The sequence below is a fragment of the Panthera uncia genome, chromosome F2 (genome assembly GCF_023721935.1).
Source record: "Panthera uncia isolate 11264 chromosome F2, Puncia_PCG_1.0, whole genome shotgun sequence".
In the NCBI taxonomy this organism is placed as follows: domain Eukaryota; kingdom Metazoa; phylum Chordata; class Mammalia; order Carnivora; family Felidae; genus Panthera; species Panthera uncia.
This window is the reverse complement of record NC_064812.1, coordinates 34,159,751-34,165,651: the sequence shown is the minus strand read 5'-3', so window position 1 is coordinate 34,165,651 and position 5,901 is coordinate 34,159,751.

Sequence of the window (5,901 nt, the reverse complement as noted above, 5' to 3'; positions counted from 1 at the left end):
TTTCTGACACTGCTATGACATACTGTGAGGCTTTATCCATAACACAGTGCATGGTAAGCTTGTGTCTGACTGACTTTTCCTTATTATGTTCTTTGTGTAAAAAAAAAAAAAAAAAAAAAAAGACCTTCTTTTTTTAAGTTTATTTATTTATTTTGAAAGAGAGAGCCCTAGCAGGGGAGGGGCAGAGAGAGAATCCCAAGCAGGCTCCACAATGACAATGCGAAGCCCGATACGGAGCTTGAATTCATGAACTGTGAGATCATAGCCTGAGCCGAAATCAAGAGTCATTAACCAAGTGAACCACCCAGGTGCCCCTTCCTTATTATATTCTTAATGACAAGAAAGATTTGTGTTTGTAAATGTTATATAGGAACTCTGATACATTGCGGGGCTTGATTTATTACAAAATCTATGATTTTGTGCCCAAACTGGCACTGTCTGCCACAATCTCATCTCTTTTGATGGTTTAAGAGAGCAGACTAGCATCTGGATACTTATTTTTTTATACAAATTACATAGATATACCTATATATTTGTTGGCTGCTTAGAGAACCGTATTCCCGCTGAAATTGACAGAAATTTCACAAGACCTGACTGTCCTCGCAGCGCTGTTGAAGGAGCATCTCGGTTCAAGTCAGCAACAGGCACACCTGGGAGTGGAACATTCTATCATGATGGTAAAAAATATATTTCTTTTCGCTGCTCAACTGCATTGTTAATTATGGTACATTTCCTAGATAACTTACAAGGCAGCCTTCTGAGGAAAGGGTAAACACGAAAGGAAACGTTGAGCCCTAAATGGAACCTAAGCCAATAATAACAAGATTAGCCTACACGCAGCTATTAGCCTGCAGAAGTTGCTACTGGTGCCACATGATGACTTGAGCACAGGCACATCAGACCTTTCCCGTAAGCCGGCCAAAGTCGTGGATTGCTCTAAACATTTCCTGAGGATATGCTTTTAACACTAGTGGGAGCTCTTTACATTAAGAAAAAAAATCACACGACCCACAGTTGTTCTGCAAATTTCTCTCTCTCCTGTTAGATCCAGTCCTCATGCCTGGGAGACTTATCCTTAAGGGCATCATTTGTGAAGACTTGGATCAAATTTTTTTTTCCAAGAATTCTAAGGCACCAGGGGGCACTTGGGTGGCTCAGTTGGTTAAGTATCCGACTTCAGCTCAGCTCGTGATCTCACGGTTCATGAGTTTGAGCCCCACATCAGGCTCTCTGCATCGGGCTCTCTGCTATCCGCGTGGAGCCTGCTTCGGATCTTCTGTCCCCTCTCTTTTCCTCTTCCCCATGGTCATGCTCTCTCTCTCTCTCAAAAATAAATATTAAAAGAAAAAGAATTCTAAGGCACTAGAACATGGAAGTAAATACTTCGCTACAATCTTCCTTTCTCACTCTGAACAAACAGTTAAGCCAATGACAGGAAACTAGTCCCTGGTCATCAGTTAGTGCTGTCTTTCAATTTCAAGTTACTTCCACACTTGATATGTATATGAGACTGTCACTCAAAGAAAATCACTAAAAAGCACATGAGAAGATGCAGAAGAAAAGGCAAACAGTTGTTTTCCTATACTTTAGAGGACACAGAAAGGGAAATGTAAGAAAAACACTAAAGCTTGTTAAGCATTTACCTGTAGCATTTGACAGTGCTATTTCTGCTTTCCAGAATAGCCTCTATGTAGTTGCTGTCCCCTCAATTTCAGCTGCTATGACACCCTGTATTTGATTTAGCACCTTATTAAACTCCTGGCATAATGCCTGGACAAAAGAGGGCAATTTCTCCCTAACTTTGGCATTCCAGACTATGATACTTGATTATCAACAATCGGGTGGCCTGTCATATTCTTGGGAAGCAGAGCCTTTCACCGTATGGGATTACTTAATCTTGGAAGGGCTTTGAATTTCCACTTTCTTGTGCTCTCTACAGTCACCCTAACACTCCTCCATAATTCTGCTTCTGATAAAAGGAATAAAAGAACCTGGAAGAAGTGAATCAAGGGCTATCGGAGCTGTCAGCTGTCCTGGGGAATGCAGAATCCATCCCCTTAACTCAACTCCAGTTTTCCTCTGATTCTTTCCATAACACCATGTTCACATCATGAAAATACATCAAATAAAATTCACAGCTTCCATTAGTGGAGAGTGGGCAGTGGAGGGACTTCCTGTCAGGCGTCGTGCTGAGGGTTTTATGTACATTCTCTCACATAATCCTCAGACCAGATCTATGAATTATTATTCTTATTTTTCAGATTCATAAACTAAAGCTTTGAGAGTCTAAGTCGCAGACTCATAAATGGCTGAGCCAGGATTCAAACCCAGATGTGTCTGACTGCAAAGGCCATTTATTCAAACTGCTATGCTACAACTATGTTGTCTATATAAAATGCAACTTATTCTAAAGAAGGAAGCATTGCCAACACATGGAGAGTAATTGGAGACCCCAGGAGACAGTGAGATCCCAGGAGACATCCAGGGTAGGGATCATCCCTTATTAATAATAATAATAATATTAATATTAATAGTGAGAGCTACCTTTAACTGAGTGCCTACTAAAGGCCAGGCACTTTGTATTTGTTATTTAATTTAATTACCACAACCATCCTGTGAGGCAGGGATAATTATATACCCATTTTTCAGATGAGGAAACTGAGAATTAGAGAAATTAAATAGCTTTCCCAAGTTACACTGTTGGCAAATGGTAAGATGAGCCTTCTAGGTGAATCTCAGTGATTTGAAACATCATTCTCCTACTTATTTTAAAATGAGTGCCTGGCCATGGAATCTGTTTAATAGATATCGAATGCACGGCATGAGTAAATGAGTGAAAAGAAAAAATGAATGAATGGGGACTGGAATGGAATATGAACCTATTATGTAATGCCCAAGTAGGCCTTGGTAAGAATCTCTTAAAAACAAATTAGTAACAAACACATAATGCTTTGTTTTGCTCCAAAAGGTAGAATTGGGACAGATCAGTAGAAATTGCAGACTTCCTGTGGCTTCCCATACAGGAATCTGGCTTCAACATGTTCATTGCCTGGATGATCTTCAATTCTATGACTCACAGATTCTGTGAGAGTCAGTGTCTTTATAGAGGCATGATAATGAACTTTTCAACACAGAGCTGCGTTGTAAAACAGTGATCTGCCCATCTTTCAAGGTGTTCCATCTATAGGACTACCTGCTGGAAAAGCTGTAGAGGAAATTATTAAATTGGGTGAGGTAGAAGATAGTTTGCAAAGGTAGCTACACTTACTCCCTTCCCCTTACCCATTCCCCCGTTGCAAGATGATGTTGCAGCTCCTCCCACAGAGAGATAGCATTCCTCCTGACCCCTTGAATCTGGGCTCGCCTTGCGACTCGCTTTACCATAGGGAATGCAACAGAAGCAATATTCTGCCAGTTCTGAGTCTAGGTCTCAAAAGGCCTTGCATAATTTCACTCTCCTAGAAATCTGAGAACCCTACGAGCAAACCCTAGCTAGGCAAGCCTCCTGGAGAACTCAGGGCGATGTGCCAAAGGGAGGTGGTACAGCCAATAGCCAGCCAACCTCTGGAAGCATAACCACCTTGCTGACCACAGATGCATGAAGAAGCTTAGTGGAGGCCAGACAGAAGACCCATCTAGCTAACCTGCAAATTTACGGGCGATAGTAAATGGCTGCTGTGTGGTTCTCAAAAGCAGCTCCTGAGATGGGAAGAGCTAGGGGATGCCTGATGTCCTGATCAGAATAGGTCATGCCACCATCACCTGCCTGTATTCCAGAGGCCTGCAGGTACTCTTGCCGATAGATTTAGTAGCCAATGTTAATTGGATATCTTACTATTGGCCAGGAAATAGTTTTAATGACTTACGTAAATTAATTGTTAAGTCTCACAACCACCAACGAGAAATATATTATTATTGTTGAACTGATTTGACAGATATAGAAGCCATGACAGAGAACTGAAGAAACTTATCCAGGATACAGAGTTAGTAAGTGAATCCAGGATACAGAGTTAGTAAGTTTCCAACCCAGGAAGTCTAAAGCTAAAGCCCTTGCACTATTAGCCTCTTGCTATCCAATGTAGAGCGGGGACTATACTTACCTTCAAGAAACCTGGTGGTTATAAGCTTTCCCCCAAGGCCTTTCACCAGGCTCTCTTTACAAAGCACTGGGCGTCACTTAATACCTCATTCCTTTCCCAGGCTTCTCCCACCTCAAAGTCTTTTTTTTCTTACTTCCTGTTCCTAAGGAATTTCACTGTTACACTTGAAGCTTAGAACTGTGATCAGGAGAAACGGTTAAAAGGGCTCATTACCAAAAGTATGGGAGCAATTAGAAAAAACACTCCTTTCCCCAAACAGAATCAGTTTTCCAGTAGGAGACTTTCCATCCTGCCCAGAAATGGAAATGTGCATAAATTCAGTTTAGAAGAGTATATAAGATGGGCTTATGCAAAAGGCTTCAGCAGGGAATCAAATGCTAAATAAAATGGTAAAAGCAGATATAATAATCATGCCTGATGTCCAAGATGTGTCCAGTTTTTTTTCACCCTGATATAGTTGCCCTGCAGCTCATGTCAGTTACAAAATGTCTCAACTCACTCTTTTTCTTGTTGACTGCAACCGACTGCCAACACTTCAACCATAGTTAAACTAGTTCAGCAGGAAAAAAGCCAAGGAATGTATCCATTCCAACATTTTCTGCAGTTTGGTAGTGTATAGCTCTCTGCTGTAAGGTCTCTTAAATGAGAATTCCAGGTGCCAAACTGGATGAAACAGGACCAAGACCTATATACTTTTCTAGAAATTTCCTTTACCGTATCTAATTTCTCCCTTAGAGCAGGCAGTATCACGCCTTTCCCTACCAGTATTTTTTTTTTTTTTCTGACACCTTTTAGGGCCTTGGTGCAACACTCTCCCCACCCCTATTCCACAGATACACACAGGTAATTCTTGACTTGATGTGAGACAGTGGGAACCCCCTATCACCCCTCCCCCCCCATCCCACTGCTAGGGATTTGACTGCTGCCTCTAGCAGGGTAGTATAAATGCCTGTCCATCTACTTATAGACCTTCTTTTTAATTCACCCGCTTGTCTAATTATTTTTTTAAATTTTTTTTAATGTTTATTTATTTTTGAGAGAGAGACAGAACATGAACGGGGGAGGGTCAGAGAGAGAGGGAGACACAGAATCTGAAACAGGCTCCAGGCTCTGAGCAGTCAGCACAGAGCCCGATGCGGGGCTCGAACTCACAGACCGCGAGATCATGACCTGAGCTGAAGTCGGACGCTTAACCAACTGAGCTACCCAGGCGCCCCCGCTTGTCTAGTTATTTTAAAGCATTCCTGTCATCTCATCTCCTTCTTGCTTGGAGCTTTTCAAAAAATATTTATTTATATATTTTGAGGGAGGGGGAGGGCCAGAGAGAGAGAGAGAGAGACAGAGAGAGAGAGAGAGAGAGAGAGAGAGAATTCCAAGAGACTCTGTGCTGACACGGGGTTCAATTCCACGAACCATGAGATCATGACCAGAGCCAAAATCAAAAGTCAGACTCTTCACTGACTGAGCCACCCAGGTGCCTCTTGCCTGTAGCATTTTAAGGCCCTTAAAGGGACCCCTAACTTCTCCCATCTCTTGAAATTAACCACCAGGCTCTCAAACCCAAGATGCCAGTCTTGTTCTGGGAAGTTTTCACGGACTCCTTTCTTTTTCTTTTTTTAATGAACTTTGTATTTCAGAACAGTTTTAGGTTCACAGCAAAATTGAGTGGGAGGTACAGAGAGCTCCCATATACCCCAGGTTCCTCACAAGCACACAGCCTCCCTCATTATCAGCATCCCACATCAGAGTGGTGCATTTGTTACAACTGATGAATCTACATTGACACATTATTTTCACCCAG